The sequence below is a fragment of the Crocuta crocuta genome, unplaced genomic scaffold (genome assembly GCF_008692635.1).
Source record: "Crocuta crocuta isolate KB4526 unplaced genomic scaffold, BGI_CrCroc_1.0 scaffold343, whole genome shotgun sequence".
Taxonomy (NCBI): domain Eukaryota; kingdom Metazoa; phylum Chordata; class Mammalia; order Carnivora; family Hyaenidae; genus Crocuta; species Crocuta crocuta.
The window spans coordinates 4544236-4570890 of record NW_027532679.1 but is presented as its reverse complement, the minus strand read 5'-3'; positions in this window follow the sequence as shown (position 1 = coordinate 4570890).

Here is a 26655-nt window from a genome sequence, read left to right as displayed (position 1 = left end):
CTAGCTGTCAGTACTCAAACTCTAGCTCAGCAGCTTGACTGTCACCGTCCTCCAACCCCTGGTCCTTCTTCCCCTGAAGGGCCTTTGGGAAAGAGTAACAGCACCTTTGCACAGAAGTAGTAGAGTCCCACCGAAGTATCAGATGACCTGAAGGCCCCCCGCCCCATGTCATCATGACCTCAGCTCAAGAAGCAGTACTGGCAACATTTTGCAAGAGTTTTCATGCTAGTTCCTCCCTCTGATTGCATTCTGTCCTGCAAACAAGCCTGTAGGTCAGATGTGTTCCCACTGCAAAGAACACAGAAATGCAGCCCCAGGGTGTGAAAAAGGCCAGCAAGGTGGCCAAGCACTTCCACCTCCTACTTTTTCTTACTCTCTTTTTTTCCCTTTGTCGCTACTGCACATCTCTGAGGAGGCAATGTCATGGTATAAGAATGGCAAAGAGACAACACATGTTTCAGTGGACATCCTCCCGCACCCCTCACAGACGTGACATTATTGCTACATTCCACCCAGTCGGGAGACTGCCCGATATTCTTCTAAGGGCTTCTGGCAACCTCTCCCGACCAATGCATGCTGGCACGGTACAGACGGCGTATTTCATTCTTGGTGTTGTGACTAAGAGCAAGTACTTTCGATTTAGTCAAACCTAGATGAGAGTCCCAGCTCTGACTGTGTGGCCATGACCATGTTACATTTTTAAAGTTTATTTATTTTGAGAGAAAGGAAGAGACAGACAGACAGACAGAGACAGAGGGGTGGGGGGGGGAGAGAAAGAGAAAGAGAGAGAGAGAGAGAGAAAGAGGATCCCAAGCAGGCTCCATACTATCAGCACAGAGTTCAAAGCCCAATGTGGGGCTCGAACCCATGAACCATGAGGTCATGGCCTGACCCAAAACCAAGAGTCAAACGCAATAGACTGAGCCACCCAGGCACCCCCATGACCATGTTACTTAACCAGTCTGAGCTTTAGCTAAAATGAAGATTATCATCCTTCCTTTCCAGGATGATCATTAAGAGAAGATGAGAAATGCTGGTATGGCTCAGGGCTCCTTGCCTGGCACACAGAGGTCCCTTCATAAACGGCATCCCTCCCTCCCATGTCCTTAATGAACGTTTTTAAGCATAACTAGCATTACACTGTGTCACTCTGCTAACATCTGGGATGCCAGGAGTGAGCAAGTTAGATAAGCTTGCTGATCTCATGGCACATTCTAGGGGAGAGAGCCATTTTTGGTAAATAATTATTTATTAAATAATTTCAGCTTGTGATAAGTGGCCTGAAAGAAAGGGCTTTTGTGATGAGATAAAGAGCAGCAGGATGGGGTGGGAGCAACATGGAGGCGTCTCAGACACTACAGAAAGTTTCGTCCCTCTCAAGTGCCGGCCCTTGAATCCCTGGCAGAGGAAAAAACGGATGGAAATGGGCCCGAGTGGCGTTTTGAAGCACTGTGATGGTGAAGGAGGCAGGTTATTCATAGTACTTCTGCCCTCTGACCCTCTCCTGTTTGATTGGCTCTGTCCCCAGGATGAGAGAAACAGAACACTCAGAGCTGTATTCATGTGTTCTGATGAGGCCCCTTTTAAGTCCCGGCTAATCTGCTACAATCAGCCGGCAATCGGCAGCACAGACCCAGCCATCCCAGCAAATCAGTCCTGGACCCCTGGGAACCCAATGCTGGCACATGGGCCCCTTCCTCTCTCATCCTTCCCCCTCCTCTGCCCCCCAACCCACAAGTTCCTCCCTCCACTTCCTCCTCCCCTCCTCCCTCCACTTCCCTATGCCCGGGGGTGCAAAGGTCTGGGGTGGGGGGAAAAGGCCCTTGACAATTACCTGACTGGATAGCATTCCCTGGATATGGGCTCAGCAGCCAGAGAAAGAAACAAGAATCAGTGTCCGGGGAAGGGGCATTCTAGCGGGGTGTAAGTCTGGGCACCTCCAAAGGGCGACCCTATATGCATTCGAAGGGAGACAGACCCAGATAATTCTCACCTGCTTGTACATGATACTTGACAAACCATTTTCATAACATTTATCTTCCCAGCAACCTTCAAAGGCATGAGGCAGGGTAGGGAAACAAGCTCACAGGTCCCGAGAGTCTGGCCCAGGGCTGCTCAGCTGGGGAATGGAAGAACCAGGACTGAAACCTGGGGTTTTCTTTAAACACTGCCTCCCACCTCTCTACCCACCAATATCCAGAGTGTGCTCCCTCTGCATTAGTCAGAGCTCTCCAGGGAAACAGAAGCAATGGGATATATATACAGTGAGAAAGAGAGATGTATTTTAAGGAACAGTTCACACAGTTGTGGGGGCTGGCAAGTCTGAAGTCTGCAGGGCAGGCCAGCAGGCTGAAAAATCCAGGTAGGAGTTCATGTTGCAGTCTTGAGTCGAAAAGCCGTAAGGCAGCCCGGCAGCTTGGAAACTCGGTCAGGATCTCTGTGTTACAGTCTTGAGGCAGAATTCCTGCTACTCTAAAGAACTTCAGTGTCTGCTCTTACAGCTTCAGCGGATTATGTGAGGCCCACCAACATTATGGGGAGTAAGTAGTCTGTTTTACTTACAGTCACCAGATTATAAATGTTAATCACATCTACAAACTACCTTCACCGCAGCAACATCTAGGCTGATGTTTGACCAAATAAGTGAGTGCTACAGCCTAGCCACGTTGACACAGGAAATTAACCATCACACCCTCTTTGGGACATTTGCGTGCATCATCTCACTTAATCTTCATGATAACCATGAGCGGGGGTGCGGACATGATGCCCATTCTACAGATGAGGAAACTGAGGCTCAAAGAACTAAAGTAACTTTTTCAGTCTCTCATATAGCACAGGTGGCTGAGCCAGGAGACAGCCTCCCACTACAGAGACTTCTCAAGGTCCACGTTCTGGAGCTGCAAGGCAGCACTTTATCCCTAAAATTCAGGTAATTATAAAGTAATGAGACTGGTGTTTGGCATAAACATACCAGAATCCGCACAAAATGTAGTGATCTTAAAAGGCATTTTAAACATTGTTTAAATATATACACATGATTCTTTGAGCCTTCTTCCAAACACTTAAGGGATATGCATGGACTCTCCAGAAGGAAACCTGGGCAAATGGAGGGCTCAGACAGGGCTTTCACTATTTATCCTATTGTGTAATACATATTATATATTATATTCAAAATTTTATTCAAACTATATATTATCTTTGAAATTTGACCCATGTGAATGTGTTGGTTACTAAATTAATGAAATTAGAAATACATAACTGAGACGAAAAATTTAAAAAGGATCCTACAAGGATCTCAGCCTCATGATTACATAATTGCACTTTGCTCTGGACACAGAAAAAAGATGAGGCAGGCAGTCATGCCAGCCAACCTGTTTATCAACACTTGGCACTCAGGAACTCTAGCTCCTTCCAAAATTCAGAACCACTCTCAAAGAATGAGGATTTGCCACCAGTGAGGATATTCAAAGAATTTGCTTTAGGCTCTGAAAACAATTCCAAGAGGAGTTTGAAAATCCTTTTGAGCAAAAGCAGTATCATTGAGGAAAGTATACATCACCCCCGAGGTGAGACTTTGAAGGAGAAGAATTCACTGGGCTCTGTAAGATCAAGGTCCATTCTCTTCTTTTTTTTCTTTTCCTTTTTCCTCCCCCTAATCTGTCACAGTACAGTCTTCAAGTACCTAACTGACTACCACATGAAAAGATTAGACCAGGCATTGCAAAATCAAAATGCTTCCCAGTGCAGGCAGGTAGCATACACATACGAAGCTCTCAGGAAGTATAACAAGGAGTTGTGGGAACCACAGGAAAAAGACCCTGCCTGATCACCTGAAGCACCCACACTCAACTGTATTTAAAACATTGTGTTGGGCAATGATCTTCGCTCAGGTCAGATTTGGCTATAGTCTACCATTTTGCCTCCACTGAACTAAGCTTCTCTTTATGGATAAAAGAGAACTGAAGGCAGTGGAGAGTTAGGAGAAAGACTTCAGATCATTGGAAGGACCGATAAGCTAATAATGGAAGACCATCTGCAATGAAATGATTAGTTACAGGAGGAATGAGTTTCCTGTTGCTGGAAGGTATTCAAGGACACTAATTGATTTTAGGCTAGGTAGGTGGCTGAAGGACTTTCAAGCATTCAATGTTCACTGTGGAATTGATGATCTGGAATTTGATGGGTATGTGACTGATAAATGACAGATTCAGGGGAATAGTCACATCTAACCAAAGTTATGTTCATAGCCGTCTCTCTCTGCTTCCTACTTCCCCCTCTGTTTCCAACAACCAGAAGTGCTCCATGACATAGATTTATTTTTAACCTTTGTGAAAGGGAAACAAAAGACTTTTCTTCTCTCATTTTCTTGTCTTTCCTACTCTTCCCTTCCTTTCTTTCTCTTCCTTCCTCCCTCCCATCCTTTCTTTCTTTCTTTCTTTCTTTCTTTCTTTCTTTCTTTCTTTCTTTCTTTCTTTCTTTCTTTCTTTCCTTCCTTCCTTCCTTTTCTTTCTCTCTCTCTCAGACCTATCCTATTCTTCTGCTAATAGCCCCTTAATTTCTCTAGGAAACTATTATGGCAGCTGGTTCTGATGAATCTCACTTCCTTCCCCAATATTGGATCGTGTGACCCAGGCCTGTCCAATCACTGTAATTTTATCCCTAGGCTACAGTAATTGATTCAGGCATGTGATGACCCAATTAGACTGAATACAGGGACACATAGCTTCAGGAAGACAACCCCCTTTTCCACTAGACATCGACATGGAGGACACAGACATAAAGAGGCTGTAGACATCTTGCCACAATGTTTGGCCCAAGAATGAAGATTACCTGGAGGCAAGAGGAACTAAGAAACGGAGATGGAGAGAGTCTGGGTCTGAAGCCTCTAGATCAACCTTTCTCTGGCTTTTTCTGTTATGTAAGATAATTCCTTATTTTGCTAAAGTCTTGAGTTGGGTATTCTGTCATTTATCACCAAAATAGTTCTAATGAATACATTTGCCAGTAACAATGTGTTCCTTTGGGTTTGAGAATTGAGAGAATTCTCAATCTGCCAAAATTCTCCATGAAAAAACGCAAATATTTTTGGGAAAGAGACTGATACAATGGACAGAATCTAGGCCTTAGAAAGATGGCAGGGATCTCAGAAATCTCCTTTCAGAAGCCCCCAGTGATTTTCAAGTTTTATATCAGCAACAGAATACTTTTCCAAGAAAATCATACACAGAATCCTAATATTATAAATATATCTTTTCCTGCCCATTCTATTCTGGTTGTACAACAGAGGTGCCACTAGGCCTTTGCACATGCTGTTTCTACTACCTAAATCTTTTTCTACTGCCCATTTCCCCCTCCTCACCCTAAGCCAGTTTACTAAACAAACTGTCAACCTCTGGATAATTCCATTTAAATGGTACTTGCATTGAGATGCTGTCTCTGAAGTGTGGGGTTTAGTGCCCTGCTAACATGCTCCCACATCACCTTGTACTCCCCACCATAGCATCTATAACACACTGAGCTACAATCTCTCACATCTTCACCTGCCTGGAAGTTGGCTCTGAGGCCAGAGATCAGATCTTCAGCACTTCTCTGTATAATGTATATCATGCCCATAAGAACTTGTTGAATGAATGCGTGCATGAATGAATGGATGAATGAGATCTTGTGCCCCCACAGCACTTCCACACAGAGATTGGGTTATAGAAGACAAAATTAAGAGCAGTCTTCCCTACTTGCCTACAAACTATTCTTCCCCACCAGGCTTTCTCTGTTTTTAACCATTCTACTTCAGAATTTTGTTTCTTTGTGTTAAAGGACAGCAGTCACTTCTCTGAGGGCAAGCATCACTTTGGGTGCATGACATCAAATCCCAGTGAGATGTAAGCTTCATGAAAGCAGGGCTCTGTTTTCTCTGTTTCGTACACTGAACAATGCCTGGTAGGTAACAGGGCTCTGGGAATGCTCGTCAGATAAATACATGGGTCAGAGGGTACTCCTGCTGCAACAGAATTTAGAAGGCAGACCATTCAGTGATTTCCAAAGGACTGTGTTCTGAGGGACTAATATTTTGAAAAAAGAAGAATCTGTGTCCAGATGAGTATTTGAACCTCTGTGTGTTATTTCCCAATTTTAATGATTCACAATGCGTGTTAAAGACTAAGGAATTCCTGTGGTGACAATGCCCATTTAAGTTTCTTCAGCCCAGAGTTTCCTAAATTCATGTTTATTTTGATGTCTTTAGTATAATACCTATTGACCTCCTGCAGAACTGGTGTTTTAAGGAGCACACTTTGGGAAACACTACCCTAGAATAATTTGCTAATTTTTCAGTGGAATTATAATGGCTTACCTCTGTACAAAAGTTTTCTATTTCAAGTGCTTGCTTTGCTACTATCTGCTTTAAGCCTCACAAAACGCTGAGAGATCAATGAGATAGTCTTCTTATTTTGGAGATAAGAAAATGGAGGTCCAGACGGGTTAAGGGATTTGCTCAAGGCCGCACAGCTAGTTAGTGACAGAGATGAGAAGAGAATCCAAGTCTCATATTTATCCAGTTATCATTAATTAACACCTTAGCAGGTGTCTGTCCAATCTTTTTCCATAACCAGGGAAGCAAGTTGAAAGCAGCATCTTTCTCCAAGAAACCTGAAATAGATCATTTTTACTTGGGGGAGACGGAAATATTGAAGAATATGAGGATTCTTGTGAAGAATTTGGGTGGCTTTTCCTCCTTGCTAAAAACTTCCAAAGATTAACGGTGACCCCAGGTCCCCTGCTTGTCTTTACAGTCTGTCACATGCATTCTTCAAGCCCAGAGGTGGCATATTCATGGCACAATTGCCATCACGGCCCCTCCCTTGACCATGACAGACATGGCCAAATCACTATGAACCACTGAGGCCCAGCATGGCCTGAGATTTCCTGAATCGAGGACTTCAGGCAGCCACTATTGACAAAGCGGAGATGGCCCAGAGTTGAAGTCTGTTTGAGGGTTTTGATTCTTTCTTCTACATAGTTCCCTCAGGCGAATGGGGTTTATAAATGTACTCCTCAAGTGTTGAGTACAGTTTCCTTTTTACTTGCCTGGAGGAGACATCTTTCAAACTTCAAAGAATTGGTGTTATTTTTGTAAGAATTCAGTGATACATATACATAAGTGAAAGAGCTTTGGAAACAAAGAATTATACTACTAAAAGCATTATTATTGTGATTATTGCTCTTTTTTTATCTGTCTAGACTAGAGACAGCGTGCTTTATCTTCCTACTTTCTATTTCTAATTTTGGTCCATTTGTTCTAACTATTGGTTGCTCCATTGCAAGTGACCTAAATAAATTTTAAAAATCAAAACTAAATTGAGCTTTATTTTAAATAGGCCATAGATACTCTAACATTTATAAACGTTTTATTTAGAGTAAAGGGTAATTAAGACACAAGCTGAGAGCAAGCAGCACTCAGTTTAATTCCAACTATCATTGGATTGAGTACCTCCTTTAGATCCAGGAAAGAGGGGCCCTGCCCAGGTACCCACACTTGAGAGAGGCCTGTCTGGTCCCTCCTCTAACTACACCTCTCCATGCAGTGAGGACTCCTGGGGGCCAAGGACTCCTATCCAGCACCTGCACTCACCTCTTTCACACTAACTACCAAGCATCCCAGAATTTCCTTTCTAGATGACCCTGCGTTCACTTCTGGGACCATGCAGATCTCTTCCCTGGAGACTACTCCCCTGAGAGGGTAGAAATGGAGCTTGGGGGTGGTGCTGGGTGTGCACCCACCTGCACTCAAGGCCCCTCATTGTGTGAGATGGAGCTGAGAGTGGAAGAGAAAGAGGGGCGTCCAAGCCAGACTCTCCCTGCCCTGCAGTGGTCTATGGGGGACTCTAAGCCTGGCCTTCCAGAACATCATAAAGATCTATTTATTTAAGTAGGAGGACAGAATATATTTTATTTCATAGTTTTCTGGCTTAGTTTATACATTTTAAATATTCATACATATGTAAGTGGACCTCGTTTGTAAGTACTCTGACTTTGAGCCCCTACAGATCTTAGATGTGGACCTGATTGGATCCTTTTAATTCTCAAAACAGCCTTTCCAGATTTTTTGTATGTGATCTGTCATTCAAGGTCAATCTGATGTGTAATCCTAACTCTGAAGGAAACATGCAGTGATGGCCCTGTCTCTACATTGTATTTAAAAAGGCATTCATTTATTTACTGAACACCCAGAAGGTTCTTCAGGTTTATGAGGGAGTAAAAATCTACCAGATGGTTTATCTTCTTTTCAATCAGGTTATATAACATAGGTAGCAATGCTTGTAAACTGTAAAGTGTTATTCAAATGTAAAGCATTTTTATCTCTGTTTTTCAGGGAGGGGGGGAAAGCATCGTATGGAGAGGATGGGCTGTGATTTCCTTCATCATGGTATTACTGGGTTGTCAGAGACATCATTTGTGATTCTAATGAGAAGCAGGGAAATGAATGACTTTTAAAATACCCCGGTTTTCCCATGATCTTTTCATAAATGTGCATTTGGGGTCCCCATTACTGAAGATACATACCTGCCCAAGGTAAATGATTTTCATTTCACATCCCTCAGGAGGACGTATAGAAAGCCACAAGCAATACCAGCAAATGCATGGCCTTTGTATATTTCCACCTTTCCAGATTGTCTCCAAACATCTGAGCAGGTGCTCAATTTTCCCTGAAGCCCAAAAGCATTCCAAGGCTGGAGAGCGCTCATCACTGCCAAGCAAATCAGTCGCAACAGACTGAGAGCCCACGTGACTGTCCAAGAGGCAGCAGACATAGTGGCTTAGGAGAGCCCGGGGTGCAAGGTGAGCACCTCACTCAAGAGCTGCTTCCCAGTTACCCAGGCAGCGAGGCAAAGTAACAATAGAAAGCCAGAGAGTTCCCAAAGCTTATTCCAGTCTACAGTCCCTGCCCCTTTCTCCCACTACACCTTTTTAACTCAGGCATTGACAAGTAGGCCGTGGACTTGAGAGATGGCCATCCTCAGAACCAACTGATGTCTATTTATCTCTTAGGACTCTTGGTCAGCAGAGATTTACTGTTCTGTGTATTTTGGCTTAGCAGCTACTATGTGCCAGGTTCTGTTCTGAGCCCTGAGAATAGTGATGAATAAGATGAATATGGTCCCTGCTTTCCTGGAATATATTTAATAAGTTTTTTACTCTTTAAAGAGTGGCTTTTTTGAGACGCCTTTCCCAAACCTTCACTTTCCCACTCTTAACTTCCTTGCCACCACCAAAAAAAATTTTTGACATGTACCGAGTGATAAACTAAGAATGAAAACAAAATATGTCCACATTATGAGTACTACCAAAGAATTAGACCAGGTGGTGTAATAATACTGGAGGGGGCAAGGTATTAGCCTAGGTGGCCAGAGAAGGCTTATCTGTTACACTGAGTTCAATGTAACACTGAGCTGATAGCCTCTGGGTGGGGCCCTTACGGAGTGGCCGAGTCCTGGCTACTCGCCACTGTGACTACTCAGCTCATGCAAAGCACTTCTCCTGTCCCAGAAATGAACGACACAAGGATCATTGCTCGCACTGCTACTGTGTCTCCTGGCGCCACTGTGACCAGCAGTTCCAGCCCGCCGGTGGCCTTCAGAGTCTTCTAGGCAGGGATATGCCTCACCAATACTTCCACATACCCATTCTTGGAGTTGCCCTGTATGCTTGGAAGCAGTAGTGGCTGCTGGGGGGAGTTCGTGGTGCTTTCTACTCCTAAAACATCCCTTCATTTAATCCCATGTTCTCAAATTTCTGATCTTCCTCCTACAGACACTGGGGGTAAATGGCAGACAGAAGGGAACAATTCCGCTGACTCTCAGTAGCTCTCCATGAATGGGTCTGGCGTCTCGCTCCTTTTTCTCTCCCAGAGGGCATGGGTACTTATCACTCATTGCTCTCCACTCTGGGGACTCAGTTAAGCCTCTGAGAATACAACGGAAGTCAATATAACCTCCTGGTACATTTGTTTATAAGCTTACAGGCACTCAACTTTAGGGGCACCTGCGTGGCTAAAGTTAGTTGAGCACCTGACCCTTGAATTTGGCTCGGGTCATGATCCTAGCATCATGGGATCAAACCCCATGTTGGGGTCCACTCAGAGTGTGGAACCTGCTTGAGATTCTCTCTCTCCTCTGCCCCTCTCCCCTACTTGTGCACTCTCTCTCTTAAAATAAATAAATAAACTTTAAAAAAAATGAATAAAAGCATTCAATTTTATTCCATCAATCGTATTTAAAAAGTAATAGGATCTCTTTTCTTTTGTGGGAGAAGTGGCTTATAATGACAAGCTGGTAGACACCTTTTGGCAGGGAGTGATTCAGTCCCTCCTTGGGCATCTGACTGGCCATCTCAGCAGGAAAGAATGCCATCTTCCATTGGTGCTCTCTGTCCCGGGCTTCGGAGGGAGAGTTGAGGCACAAGTATTTGCGATCCCTGGACGAGGGTCTTACATTTGTAAAGGCCTCATATAGAAAGAGCCTCAGTAAATGCTAACCTCCTGTGGACTATAATGAACTCCCTTCCAGACTAGTGTGAGAACATGATCCACTCCATCACTGTATATTTTTCTGCATCATTCACATTAATGAGATTTGCTGAAATTAGACAAATATAAATGTGCATATATTTTCAGCCTTTCTCCAGAGGAAATGTGTTTGGGGGCATTTTATCTGCAGAATTGGCTATAATCCAATTGGATTATAGCCAAATCTGGGCCTTGCCAGATATTTACTTAAGGAAAATTGAAAACGATTCTGTGTTATATAAACTTTTCAATGAGCTTGACATTCCTTTACAACCAGGAGGGTTGCCACCGCCCACTGTCCTGTGAATACGCACCGTCGCCTAGACCTAGGGCCACATGTCCCTAAGAGCATCCGAGCAATCGGACTTTGGTATCAACCTGGCTACCTGCCAAGCACAGACACCTGGTGGTGGTTGCTCATGCCAGGGCTCCAGAATGAGGACTCATATCTGGTCCTTGTGAGTGGAGTATTTAATAAGGCACATAAGCTCATTTAAAAAGGTGACTCATCCATCGTTAATGGCCAACAATAAAATAATACAGTTATAACCCATTGTGTAAATGTCTACAAATAAGAAAGACTTGACAAGGGCAGAATGTTATAATCAAATTATGCAAATAGAAAAAAAAGTGGCTTTCTTTGACAGATTTAAGCTTGTCTTATGCCTGTCTTTTGTCTAAGTCTAGCTAGCCCCAGAGTGGCCTGTGAGCCCCAGGGTGAGGGGAAAGATGTGTGTGTTCATTCGGTTATTTTCTACCTGACAACAAAAGTGAAAGTGCCATTTGAAGTCGAGACAATGTTGAAAATTCCTAAGTAAGTAATCTTAGGATCTTTTGCTCACTGTCAGAAAGGGAAATCACCTTAAGATCCTGGGGACCATCCCCCATCCCCATTGAAATCCAAAGAGGTCAAGTGACTTCTTCAAGGCCACATGGCTAGTTGATGGCAAAGCAGGACAAGCATTCTGGGTCCCAGACTCCTCGTCAAGTGCTCCTTCCTGGACTCTTGTCAATGCTCTTTTGATGGAAGCCCAGGCCCTAACATTTTTCATGCCTTTCAATTTTTTGCGAAAAAATAGATGTTCTTCTAATTCTTCTGAAACATTTCATCACCTCTCTGGTGATAAGTTACTGGACTTGTACCACGCTATGGCTTGCCAAAAGGATCTGCTTCCGGACATGTGCTCTGCCCCTGCTTCTGGGAGGTCTGGGAGAGAGATGCTCAAGACAGTATCATCAAGAGCCACCTGCTGGAAGGCGAGGCCTCCTCTCAGGACCTCACACCCAGAATCCCAGCCACTGTTACTTCAGACCCACTTACTGCTTTGTAAATACTTCCGTTTCAGAATGGAAAAAGAAACAGCTTCTCTACAGCATAATAAAAGAAGCAGCCCTGAATTAATCAAATTAATGGGGAAGAAAATCAATAAAGGTAATTATCACAAATAAACTCAAGAAAATAAACAACTTATTTACTGAATTATTCACTTTGCCACTAGGTGCTTTGACTTCAAAGAAGTATAATTTAAAGGAGGTACGAGCTGTGCAAATGAGCCCAGATTAGACAGAATGGATATAAAGATGTCTAACAACAAGAAAGCCCAAAGTAGGGCAGGCACACTCATACAGACTGCAAGAGTGAGCTTAAACTAACCCAAATTTTCAGAAAAGTAATTCGGCAGTATGTATCAAGAGACTTAAAAATGTTCGTGGTCTTTCAAACGAAAATTTCATTTCTAGGGACTTTCTCTTATGGAGATAATCATAGGAGCTCAAAGACTTTGTAGAAGAAGAAAGTTCAATAGTTTGGTATTACAAAGAAAAAAGGGGGGCAAGGAAACAACATACATATCTAATAATAGGAAAGTAGTGGATGTTGCTGGCGCTTTTCTACCAGCCAAATCCTAGTGCCCTTCCTGTTCGGGGGAAGGCCCCAGCAAGTGAGTAAGTGAGTCTTGATGGAGTCAGGGCTCTACTTCTCACTACAAAAGTCTGTCTCCTTGTAGGTAGGGTGGGACACATTTCCTAAGGTTGGCCAACAAGATGCTCCTTCTCAGAACATTGAAACCTAAGTACAAAAATGCTAAGGACAGATTGTTTCTGCGGTCAATCCTAAATAGGGCTCACACTGCTGAGTCTATCTTGATTTCTACCCTTTTTTCTTAGCCTATTTTTTCTAGCCCTTCCATAGATTCGATGGCTACCAAGTATTATTCCAGTAAATTCTTCTTCCATTTAATTTACCCAAGGTTGGTTTTGAGGCTTGGAAATGATAACTGTGCCAGATACAAGGAGAGTGATCAAATACATTATGAAACATCTTTTCAATATATTATTATTCATCTATCAAAACCCATGTTTTCAACACAAGTTTAAAGGCATGGAAAAGCGAACACTGAATGATACAGAGACATTATGATCACAGTTCTATACATCTATATACATCAATATAATCATTATTATGATATTTATATATCTACCTATCTGTATGTGTATGGAAAAAATACTGGAAGAAAATCCACATAAATGCTAACAGTTCTTTTATCTGAGAAGAAAAATTACAGGTGATATAGGATGCTTCCTCTACCACCCAAGCTATTTTATCTTCAGAACTAGCTTATTTGTCACCTCCTCCAGAAAGGCTTCACCAGTCTGGCTTAGGCCCCCTCCTTTAAGCTTTGAGAGTACCTAATACATCCTTGTATCATAACACCGAATTGTAATTGCCTCTTTAATCTACCTGTCTTCCTGACCATTTTTTATTGCCTCCTCTCTATCCCTTATGCTCACTTGGTGTCTGCTCGTGGTAAAAATTCAATAAAATTCGTAAATAGATGCATGCAAGAATTATTGTTATAAGGAAAAATGATGTTATTTTTCTAAAAGGCTAGAAACAGAAGATATTCGGGTGAGAAGTAAGTAAAGAGAGACAGAAAACTATTACTTTGTAATGAGTAAATTACATGTGACAGTGAATTGACTATTTTGTACCCTGTGAAACAGACAGATGTTGTGTTGTCTAGTGTATTAGATTGGTGTAGACAGATAAACCATGGCTTTTTCTTGGTCTAAATCACTGCAATGACTGCCTCCCCTCTCCATTTTCACTTTGCTCCCAGAGATATTGCCTGTTTATCTAGCAGCTTCTGTCCTCTGAGTGTATCTTCTGAGATTACCATCAGCTAAATATTGCATTGTCTTTGGCCGATCTTCCTACATTGAACTCCCCACCACATTTTCAATGCTTTTCTAGTTCCAGACAAGCTACAGACTGTTAATTTACCCTTGCCTTTGCCTTGCCCAAGGAAATTGAAAATAGCTTTAATTTCCTAGTTGAGGGTTATGATGCTTTGTGTGATTCCGAGAAAAAGAATAATTATTGTTTGATGGAATTAGGGAATATTAGGAGAGTTTCTGGAGTTAGTGAAGTTACACAGTAATTGGTCAGTTGTCCACATACTTAGAATTTGTTCCAGCAAACAGAGGTTTTGTCAACATCTGAGGTCTGTTTGATACCTGGCCTCAATCAGTCAATTACTCCAGTAACCATAGGCATAGATGTCAGCTCTGAATTTTGAATTCCATCAAAAGCTTTCAGCTGGCCTTAGAGATGCTATTGAGACCATTCTGGTAGTTAGTTACCTATCTGACCACACACAATGAAAGAAAAACTTCCTTTAGGGCAAATCAACAAGTCTCCGGAAGGACAAGAAACAAGGCTGCTTTCAGAATTTCAGAGGCCTGAGCCTGAGAATCCAGAAGGAAAGGAGGACCAGAGAGGTCTTTGCTGGTAGGTGTGACTGCCTGTAGGAATTTCGGGGAAGCTTGGGTGTTTGGAGTTGTTCAGTGTAGTCCCAGGGTGAGCCTGTTTGATGGGACTAGAGGAAGCAGAACAAATTATTATTTCTCAGGGAGGAAAAAACAAACATTAATTTTTGGCAGCTTGGATTTTTTGTTGTTCTTGCTGTTCCTTCTTTGAGAGTTTTTATTGTAAACATACGTAAAGCTAGCAACAGAATAGTCAACACGTATTTATTGTACACCTACTATGGATATAAGCTGGGCTCCACATGCCAGTGAACGTAAAAGAAATAACATACATGCACACGAATGTGTGTGTATCTTGTCATTTTTTTACCTCATTGTAATCATTACATGTATATAAATGTTTTATTTTTACTCAACATTATTAGGTCTCACATTTCCCCACATTTCTACATGGTCTTCTTGGTCAAAAATTTAATTCTGACAAGTAACCATTCCCCTTCTGTAGGATAGATTGCTGATAGAGCAAATAATATCAAGGAGAACACTTGTGTGGGTTATAACTTTTTTTCCTTCTATTGTAATTGCTTCCTGGGATAAATCCTCAGTGTGAGATTCTTCAGTCCCTGAAGAAGGCAAATGTAGTGGCTGTACACCACCATGCTTCAGTTCCCTGACACCAGAATGCTTTGCTGTATCAAATATAACACTGTTTCTGGGTGAGGTCAGATACTCCTTCAGAATCCTTCTTAGCACAATACACCAAGCAGCCTCTATCCTTCAGCCTCTATAGCCATCCCTGGCAAACAAGTTTATTTAGATATGTACTGCTACACTAAAATGTTACCTTGGAGATACGACAGGGGGAAATGCCACTTTCATTGACTTCCCCTTCCTTAGAAATTAACAGATTTTCCTTTTAGCTGACCCAATCTTCCCTGTGGTTTCCTTGCTCATTTGGTATTTCTAAATATTCAATCCTCCCCTTCCTATCCATGGTGTTCCATCAGAGCTCACTGTACCATGATGCAAACTGCCTGAATGCAATGAATTTTACCAGAGCTTGAACAAAAGCACTAAATTTCTTTTAGCTAAACTGTCAGCCTTCCTGACAGTTCAATGACCACCAGCAAGGGGAAAGAAACTTCCCCAAAACAGTGAGGAAGATGTCCTGACATCTTTGTTATTTTAGAGAAAATAAGTTTATTTTTTAAATGCTTATTTATTTTTGAGAGAGAGACAGAGTATGAGTGGTGGAGGGGCAGAGAGAGAGGGCAACACAGAATCCAAAGCAGGCTCCAGGCTCTGAGTTGTCAGCACAGAGCCTGACATGGGCCTCGAACTCACAAACTGTGAGATCATGACCTGAGCTGATGTCAGACACTTAACTGACTGAGCCACCCAGGTGCCCTGAAATAATTTTAAAGCAAGAGGGGGCCAAGGGTCAGTATCCTGGTCCCCCCAACCAGGTACAGTCTGCTGACCTTCAAATAGGAAGAGGTGTGGCTGGCTCTTGCAGTCACTTTTTCAGCAGTGTCAAGGTCCGGCCGATGCCTTTAACACCTTCCTCTCCATCCACACCTAAAGTCCCCAGCACTCTAAAAAATTATACTCCAGAATTTCTCCAAGTTCTTCTTCTTTTTGCTCCAAACCCTACTGCTCATTTTCTCTGATTTCTCCAGCATGGAGGACATCTGCTACTTTGCTTTATCTAGTATCTCTCTCCTCTGGTTCTCTGGATAACAGCCTCCATCTATGGCACTGATGTCCCTCATTATGCTTCTCATGGAGGGGTGGTAGGACTGCCAACTCCAGCTGCCTGCCCATCCTTCTGAAACAATTAGCGTACAGCCCATCCTGGGTCCCCTCGCTAGAGAAATTGGTTCTAAGTCAACTGAGGAACCCAAGATACAGTGATCACAGTCTTTTCCAGAGACCTAAGTCTTCTGATAGGGGTTGGGAGGGTTCTGCTTTCCTCCCAAGGTTGCTAGGCATGATTCCAATGACCTTGGATTGACTGTGGTCATGCCCCTTTTGCCTTCTGCCACTTAGTGGAAGATTAGTCACAACAGAAGAGAAGGAAGCCTTCCTAAACAGATGAGGGGCTACAGTGGGTGGGTCCTACTGGCAAAATTGAGACTCTGCATTTAGTACGGGCAAGGGCAGTGGAAACATTCTAAAGAATCTTTCAATTCTTCTAAAAGAAGAATCTTTTCTTCTTTTACTTATCTTTTTAAAGATTTTTTTTAAGTTTATTTATTTATTTTGAGAGACAGGGAGAGAGGGGAGGGACACAGCAGAGAGAGAGGGAGAGGGAATCTCACGCAGGCTCCGAGCTGTGAAGCGCAGAGCCAGATGTAGGGATTGAACTCACGAATGTGAGATCATGACCTGAGCCGAAAACAAGAGTCGGACGCTTAACCAACTGCACCACCCAGGTACCCCATGAAGAATCCTTTCTTCATTTAGAAGAATCTAAACATTCCTTTATCCCAAAGTACCCAGAGCCTATCTTCACCTCCACTAATAAAAGTGAGGCTGGTGTGGCCATTCTCAGAAAGAACTGGGTCACTGATATAGGTTTACTGACCAGATGGTCTGAGGTACAGCCAGCTGGTCTACTCCGTGCTTGAAATGCTAGCTTCTTAACAGAGGCCTGGACTGAGTGAGTGGGTCAGCTCCAACCTTGTTTTTCACAGGTACACAGAGGCACACTTATTAGGAGTTCACAATTGTGATCATCCCAATTTTAGTAATACCCCCTAAGGACCCGTAAATTCCTGTCAAAAACCTCCTTCCCTTAAGAAAGTATTCTCTCCGGAATACTCGAGTTTTGACACAGAGGAAACGTGATTGATGAGGACATTAACTGATCGGCCAAAAAATGTGTTCTCACTGCCCCTGAACGTCTCAGGCACAGCTCTTTGCAAATACAGTTCCCACACCTCAGCGTCCTTCCTCCTTTCCACCACGGATTCCAGGGACATCTGAGTGTTTTCAATTGTGCCACTTGCATCCAAAATCCATGTGTGGGTGTGGACTGGCTGCAGGGTGATTTATTGATAAGGGTGGTAAGTTGAGAGTCTCCCCATTTGGTATCTGACTTTTGATATGATTCAGTTGTTATTCAAGTGTACTTGGAAGCTTTATTGAGATTTATTTTTCCTTTTGTCAGTAATCCCTCAAGGCCCATGTTTTATGAGGTAGTTTTAGTTAAGGAATGAAATTGAAAGTCCTCTGAATCATATCATTTATTTATATTCAACTTCAATGACAGTTACTAATTCATCCCAAAGTTCCAGCCAACACGCAACCAGAGTGATGACAGGTAATGCACTTCATGGCTGTAGCACGCCATGTGTGTTAGCCACATCAGAAAATTAAAAAAAAAATTTTTTAGGGTTGATTCATTTTTCAGAGACAGAGCATGAGGCAGGGAGGGGCAGAGAGAGGGAGGCACAGAATCTGAAGCAGGCTCCAGGCTCTGAGTCACCAGCACAGAGCCCGATGCAGGGCTTGAACCCACAGACCGTGAGATCATGACCTGAGCCGAAGTTAGACGCTCAACCAACTGAGCCACCCAGGCGCCCCAGGAAATGTTTTAATTACAAAATTTCAGATGGACTCTGCCCTGGACTCTGGCCATAGATGGATAGAGATGACTCTAAGTGCCTCCTCCTCTGTGAAGCATTCTCTGAGCTTCTCTTCCTTTTGTGCTTCTCATTAGCTTCTGATGACTTGTTGCATCTCATTAATAAGCATTTACTGAGTGCCAGACACCAAGTGCCAGACCTTCTTTTTTAAGTTTTATTTTAATTCCAGTTAGTTAACATACAATGTTATATTCGTTTCAGGTACACAATATAGTAACTTAACACTTCCATACATCACCCTTTGCTCATCACAACAAATGCACTCCTTAATCCCCATCACCTGATTAATTCATTCCCACACCCGCCTCCCCTCTAGAACCATCAGTTTGTTTGCTATGCTAAGGGTCTGTTTCTCTGTTTTCCCTCTCTCTTTTTACCCTTTGCTGGTTTGTTTCTTAAAGTTCACATATGAATAAAATCTTATAGGGGTGCCTGGTTGGCTCAGTCGGTTAAGCACCTGACTCTACGTTTCAGCTCATGGTTTTGTGGATTCGAGCCCCACATCAGTCTGTGCACTGAGAGTGCAAAGCCTGCTTGAGATTCTCTCTCTCTCCCTCTCTCTCTGCCCCCTCCTGCCTACACTGCCTCTGTTTCTCTCAAAATAAATAAATAAACTTAAACACATTTTTAAAAAATCATAGTGTTTGTCTTTCTCAGACTGACTTAATTCACTTAGCATTATATTCTCTAGCTCCATCCACATCATTGCAGATAGCCAGATTTCATTCTTTTTGATGGCTGAGTAATACTTAGGTGTGTATATATACCACATCTTCTTTATCCATTCATCAGTTTATGGACATTTCAGCTCTTTCCATAATTTGGCTATTGTAGATAATGCTGCTATTAGCATTGGAGTGCATGTATCCCTTTGAATTAGTAGTTTTGTATTCTCTGGGTAAATATCTAGTAGTGCAATTGCTGGTAGTTGTATTTTTAACTTTTTGAGGAGTCTCCATACTGTGTTTCAGAGTGGCCGCCCCAGTTTGTATTTGCACCAATAGTGCAAGAGTGTTCCACTTTCTCCACATCCTTGCCAACACCTGTTGTTTCTTGTTTTGTTGATTTTAACCATTCTAACAGGTGTGAGATGATATCTCATTCTAGTTTTGATCTGTATTTCTCAGATGATCAGCGATGTTGAACATCTTTCCTTTTGCCTATTGGCCATCGTCTGTCTTCTTCGGAAAAAATGTCGGTTCATGTCTTCTGCTCATTTTTAATTGGATTATGCATTTTGGGAGGTTTTGAGTTTTATGATTTCTTTATATCTTTTGGATACTAACTCTTTATCAGATATGTCATTTGCAATTTGCAAGTGCCAGTCTGTTAGGTCTTGTAGGGAATCCTTTTTCCCTTTTTCTTCTCCTGGAAGGACATACTTTTGTCCCTCTCTCTTGCCCACACCTCCACATGGAAAAAAGAGACGTTAATCCAACTGATGACCCCTGGACTTTTACTGTTAGCAGTGTTAGCCCTGCTGGCCCTGCTGTCTCATCCCTGGCCAATGGGTAAACAAGTCTGCCATCCTTGCCCATGTCTCTGGTTGGGCAAGTGGACTTGGGGCTGCTGCATGTCCCCCTCTCCCTGTAGGCGCATCTGAGTACGTGGGTTCCAAGACAGGAAGGACAGAGCACACAATGAGGAATTCTCTCCAGTGAAATAGGAAGCAGAGTTAAGAAATCATACATCTGTAACTTCTAATATAGTAAATATTATATACATATCCATTAGAAATTCTTTACACGTGAGCGCGCGCGCGCACACACACACACAATCCCTTCTACTTCCTGTGAAATTTCTGTGAATTTTCCTATCAGTATCTCACTCTCTCTTCTTTTCCAGTTTTATGGAGATATCATTGACGTGGCACTATAGAAGTTAAGGTGTACAGTGCAATGATTTGGCTTGCATATATTGTGAAACAATAACAACAATCAGTTTAGTTAACATCCTGCGTCTCACAGAAAGGCAAAACATAAGGGGTGAGGACAGATACTTTTTCCTTGTAATGGGAACTCTTAGGATCTACTCTCTTAACAACATTCTTACCACCATATAGCAGTGTTGGCTATAGTCATCATGCTATAGGGATCATCATATCCCTAGTACTTATATCTCGTATAACTGAAAGTATGTAGCTTTGGACCCCCTTCCTCCTGTTTCCCTTCACCCCCTACTCTGGTAGCCACATATCTGATCTCTTTTTCTAAAAGTAACTCCTTTTTTTTTTTTTTTTTTGAGAGCAAGCACAGTGCATGTGCATCTGCATGAGTGGCAGAGGGGCAGAGGGAGAGAGAGAATCTTAGGCAGGCTCCACATGGAATCTGACCCCACAACCCTAGGATCAATACCTGAGCCCAAATCAAGAGCCAATCACTTACCCAATGGAGCCACCCAGGCACCCCAGGAGTAGCTCACTCTTAAAGTTACATTGCTGTTTTTTTAATCTTCAGAAATCATCTATTAAATTCAAAATAGGTTTGAGAGAAGTCATAATTTATTAAGCCCTCATCAATTAACAACTGAGTAGGAGACTGGACAAATGATAGCCAATGGTGAACCAGCTGAAGGGAAAGCCCAGAGCAAGTGGAACCCCACACATTCTCCCACATACAGGTAGTACTGTTTCTCTAATACGGAGTTGCAGCTGTGAGTAACAAAACATAAATGCATTAAGAAGTATCACCGTATCTTCTCTAATGTGGAAAAAATATCTGAGATACAAGTGAAAAAGAGAGAATGGAAGACAATTTGCATAAGGGAAGACAACCATCCAATCACGGGATAATAAAAAATACATATTGGTGTTAGAGTACACATAAAATGAAGGCCAAAAAGAATATTCACCAAGCTATTTACAATTAGTATTCAGAAAGTGAAATAAGAAAATGCCCTTTTTCCCTCTCTGTTAAATTTAAATTTAATTTTATCAGAATAATTTTTATAAAAAATTTAAAAGTCAAATAGTTCCACAGGGCTTATACCAGAAAAACAAGCACTCTCTCTATCACACTCTTTGTAGCCCTCATTGCCTCCCTGGGGTCAGTGATGTTCAGTTCTTTGGGCTGTTTCTCCTGGTATTTACTTCCATATTAAGATAATGTTCATAAGCCAGTACTTCCTGAATGTTCCTTTTTCTACATTACCTACTGACTTCCCACTGTGGCCTTGACCTTCATGCACAGTGTTCCTATATACTCTTTCTCTCTCTCCACTCTTAAAATATCTATACCATTATCCAGTACTTACAATACTGTATCTGAGTAGGTATCTCTCACAGGGATGGCCACACCCTGACCACACCATATCATTTTCTTTCCTGTACAACTCCTTGGTTTTCCTGGATTTGTCTTGCCTTGTTTTTGTTATGGTTGTGGCTAACATTATTGTCTTAGATTTCTATGTGCCTGTCACTAATTTATCCCCAAGTGTCCCCATGGAACTCTGAGAATTTCTCTCAGTATACCCAAATCCATTAGCCATCTCTCAGCAACAATTTTGCTCTGAGACATCCATCATAGAGTCTTCCATCTGTTAGTGCCAATCTGTACTATATACTCTTGAGACCCGCTAAGCAGCTGTCATTTGTGAACGTCTTCCACCATCTGCCTAGGAATTCCCTTCAGCTCTCACCTGCACTGGATCCTCTATTTCCAGTTTCCTGTGAATTTCTCTTTCTTGTTTTACTCTTTCAATATGGCAGAACACAAACTAAGAATGATTACTATGGGATATAACATTCTCAAGATCTTATGTACCTGAAAGTGCAATTTGTCAATTCTCACACTTGGTTCATAGTTTGTCTGTGAAGCCAAATGTAGAATGGATGTCATTTTCCCTCAGCAACATAAAGTCACTTCTTTCCTGAGTTTTGGCTTCCAATGTAGTGGTTAAGGAGCCCCATGCCTTTCTGATTTCCCTTCTTTGTTTTCTTTTCTTTTTTTTAATTTGAGAGAAAGAGAGAGAAAGCAAGCAGGGGAAAGGGGCAGAAGGAGAGAGAGAAACTTAAGCAGGCTCAGCATGGAGCCTGACTTGGGATCCCATGACCCTGGGATCATGACTTGAGCTGAAATCAAGATTCAGATCCTTAATCGACTGAGCCACCCAAGTGCCCCTGATTTCCCTGCTTTGTCTATGTCTTGTTTCTTCTCCCTGGAAGCTTTCAGATCTCTGTTTCCGGCATTCTGGAATTTAGCAATGATGTGCTTTGTGAGGGTCCTTTCAATGTCATTGTTGTGAGCACTTGGGTGGACACTTTGCATCTAGAAATTCAGGTACTTCAGTTACAGGAAGTATTATTTCTTTGATATTCTCTTCTCCTTTAGTTTATTCCCCTTTTTTGAACTCTTATTAACTGAAGGTTGGACCTCAGGGATTAATCTTTTTCTTCCTACTTTCCTAAATGTTTTTCTTCCTACTTTTTCTCTCTTTTCTTTTCTACCTACTGGCAGGGAGATTTCCTCTACTTTAATGTAGTCTTTTACTGAAACTTTTATTCCTGTTACACTATCTTTAACTATCAAAAAGTTGAGTGCTTTTTTACAATGTTCTGTTCTTGTCTCTTAGATATATTTTCTTGTCTCTTAGATATAAGTTCTCTAAAGCTAATACTAATCTATTTTTTTAAACCTTTCTTTTTACCACTGCACTGTCTTTGTTTCCTCCATTTTTGTTTCCCTTGCTAATTTATTTTGGTATCTGTGTTTGAGGTTAGAAGTTATCTTCAGTATTTGGCTATCCCGAGGGTAGGCCTTTATGGCATGTTTGCATTCCCTTCAGAATTAATTTGTTGAAACTCTAATGCCTGGTGTGATAGTATTAGGAGATGGGGCTTTGGAGAGTGATCAGATCATGAAGGTGATGCCCTCATGCATAGGTTAATGCTCTTATAAAAGAGACCAACAGAACCCCCTGGCCCTTTCCACCATATGAGGACACAAATAAAAGGCACTGGCAATGAATCCAGAAGACAGCCCTCACCCAACCATGCTAGAATCTTGATCTTGGAATTCTCAGCCTCCAGAACTTCAAAAACAAATTTGTTACTAGTGCTTAGATGGCTTTGTCGACTGAGCATCTGGCTTCAGCTCAGGGCATGACCTCGAGGTTCATGAGTTTGAGCCACATATCTGGCTCTCTGCTATCAGCCAGAGCCTGCTTTGGATCTGTGTCGGAGCCTGTGTCGGGCTCTGTGCTGACAGCTCAGAGCCTGGAATCTGTTTTGGATTCCGTGTGTGTGTCTCTCTCTCAAAAATAAACATTAAAAGTAATCAATCAATTAATTAAAGCAAAATAATAAAAATAAATTTGTTGTTTAGAAGCCACCCAGTCTGTGATATTTTGTTAGAGCTACCAGAACAGACTAAAATACAGGTTTGGCTATTCCCCCACTTACAAGGGAAGCACTCATCAAGAAGGACTCACCCACTCCCCTGGGGACATCCAAAGCCTAGTACTTACAGGATTTTCTCTTGTGTTGCTACAGTTCCCCTGAGAACAACCATCCAATTTACCTGTATAGAGGTGTGAGGCTGACTTCTGTATTCTGGGCACTGAGCGTGGAAAGAAGCAGGAGCTCTGCACATTCAACACAGAACTTTTTCTTAATCCTTGGCTCACCACTCTGTGCTCAACTGTGTCTCGAGCCCAGAACCTCTCAGGTTCAACCTCTCCGGAGAAGACACAGTCTATCCGCAGCTGGGATGAGGAAGGCAGAGTGGCCCAGATGCTCAGCCTGGGGAAGGAGCCCTGAAGGTCTAACTACTCCTTAATTAGACTTAAAGTCCACCCTGTGCTTGGGCCCGCCTGCACCCTGGCTTGCCAGAGAGCCTGCTGCTCCAGTCCCTGAGCCTCCGGGTTCCGTGGGCTAAGTCGATTTGCTCTTCTGCTACCAGCTCTTAGGTTGCAGCCACCCTCACTCTTAAAAAAGACCCTTATTATCACTCCTACCTCCCATCTTCCATTCTCTTGACTTCTCTCACTTTCCCTTTCTTTGTTTTCATGGGTTTTATCATCATCATTTAATTAATAAGTTTTAGCTGAGCAGAGTATCATTCTGCCTTTTAAAAAATGTTTATTTATATGTGAGAGAGAGAGAGGGTGTGAGCAGGGGAGGGGCAGAGAGAGAGAGGGAGACACAGAATCTGAAGCAGGCTCCAGACTCTGAGCTAGCTGTCAGCACAGAGCCCGATGAGGGGTTTGAACCTGCAAGCCACACAATCATGACCTGAGCCGAGGTCAGACACTCAACGGACCAAGCCCCCCAAGCATCCCCACTCTGCCATATTTAAATGGATGTTCTCGGGGCATCTTTATTTTTATGTTTCAGCACCTTTTATGTTATTTATTTTATGTCCAAATGTATATGTTTTATTTATTCCATATTATACTTAGCAAAATACTAACATTTTAAAGAGCTTTTCTGAAATCTCATTAGCTATGACCATATATTTTCTCAAAAACAAAAACAAGCAACTACTGCCCCCAAACAAACAAACAAACAAACAGAGCATTCACTGAAAGCACCATCTCAACCCATGACAACTTTTTTACAGAAAAGCTCAGCCCAGGCCCCTGAAAGGGCTCGAGTTTTCTGGTTTCCGGGGCCAACTCAGGTTGGAGGAAGGGGGAGAGCATGTGCAGGGGGAAACTGCAAAGAGAAGAGGAGCTTGGAGAGGAGAAAGGGCGGGCGGAGATACCCAGACAGGTGCCTCACCCTCACAGTCCTTCCCAGGTCAGAACAAACAGCAGAACAAACAGCATCGTGGTGAAACTTTCTCCAACATAAAACGAGTTTGGAAGCCCAGACGACATCGAGCCCAGTAGAAACCAATACCGCAAAATCTCAACAGAACTCAGGAATCCAGGCAGCCCCTGGAAACGGGCTTTGATGGGCTCTGACCTGCCCGTGTGGCTGTGTGGATGGGAGAAGGGCGGGGGGATCTGCGACCCGGGTCAAGGGGAGGCATGGCTGGCTCATTCCCCTCTCGCACTCTGTGTTTCTCTGAGGAAATCTAAATTTCTTTTCTGGGTTCTCTCCTCTGACAGCATCCATTCTTCTCTGTGAGGCCACGAAAATCTTCACCTCATTTTCTTTTGATCAGATTCCCTGCTTTTATGGGTTTCGGTGGAAGGGGAACCTGAAATCTAGTTACTGTTATTCATGTGGCTATTGTTTGAAAAGGCAAATGGATAGGTTCTGAACCCTATTACGAGCCATCGATGTCCCCTCCAGCCTCAGGTCTGCTGGATTGCGCTCCGTCACCCTGGCAGGATGGCTTCCTATTAATATTTTACCAGCCACCACTCCGAGTCTAATCCTCTTACCCCGGGACGCGATCTAGCCACTGGCTGCAGCGCGAAGACACAGCGTGGTTAACTGTGTACTTAAGAGCCTGCGTTCTTGGCCCTTGATTGCAAACCAGGAAAGGAAACCAAACAATGATCAACTCATAAAATGAAACACCCAAATTAGATTTTGTTCTTCCCAAGACCCAGCCAACAGGATTACAGTGACCTCTGGGCAGCAGTTGGAGGGGAGCACAGAGATTTCAGGCCCTGGGGGGGGAACACAGCTCGGGCTTGGTCACAAATCCGATGGTCAGGAACCCGCGAAGGAGGTCTGCTTGGAGGGGTCCTGCCCTGAGCTAAAGCCACATGAAGGTGTTTGGAGAGCTCTAAAGTGGCTCTCTCGTCCAATTCTGTCTGAAAACCTCTGGAGGAAAGCGCAACTGTGTGGTTTTCTACCCTGTACTTGTTTCTGGAAACTGTGGTTCAATTCCCACCCGCCTATGTGAGGCAGCCCAGCCTCCTGTCTCAGCAGGCAGAAATCAAAGCAAGGGGTACCATGGCCAGGAGGCACAGGGAGCGTGGTGGGATGTGGCTGAGAGACAGCTTCTGGGGTACCAGCAGGACCCTGGGTTTTGACCTGGGTGCTGATAACTTAGGGATATTTGGTTTGTGCAAACCCAGCAAGTCATACACTTATAATAAGACTTTTCTTTGTGTATATATTCTATGCGTGTTTATTACTTACTCTTCAATAAAGTGTATTAAGAATTGACATCAGTTATATTGTGTTTCTGGAGTCAGAGAGCCCTTTGAGAGAGAAGCTGATAAATGATGTGAAACTTCTCCCCAGGAAAACTCAAAAACCCCTCAAATTTTGCATCTATGATCCCCGCCTCCCCCCAGCCCCCACCTTACAGAGTTCTCTGCTTCCTCCTTCATGTCTCTGCAATTTCTGCATCACAGCCACTGCTCTGGCAGACAGACTGGCCCACCTCTGGCCTCTGTTTTCCCTAATCCATCTCAGGCACCACTGTTTCCTCATGAAAAGGTTTCTGCTCAAGCACTTACACTGCCTTCTCTTGACTAACGGGAAGAAATAGAATGTCTTATCCCAAATTTGTATAACCTCCACTAGCTGCCCTTTCTTACCTGCCTAACCCCACCTCATACTTTCCTTCAACTGCCATTTCAGTGACTGCAATATGTCAGTTCATTCCTGCCTTTGAACATTCTACTTTTCTCAGCCAGAAATTCTTTCCTTTTGTTAGGCTTATAAAATACTACAACCACAATCCTGCCTTCCCCAAGAACCCTTTCCTTTTTTTTATTTTTTATTTTTATTTTTTTAATGTTTTCTTTTCTTTATTATTTTATTTTATTTTA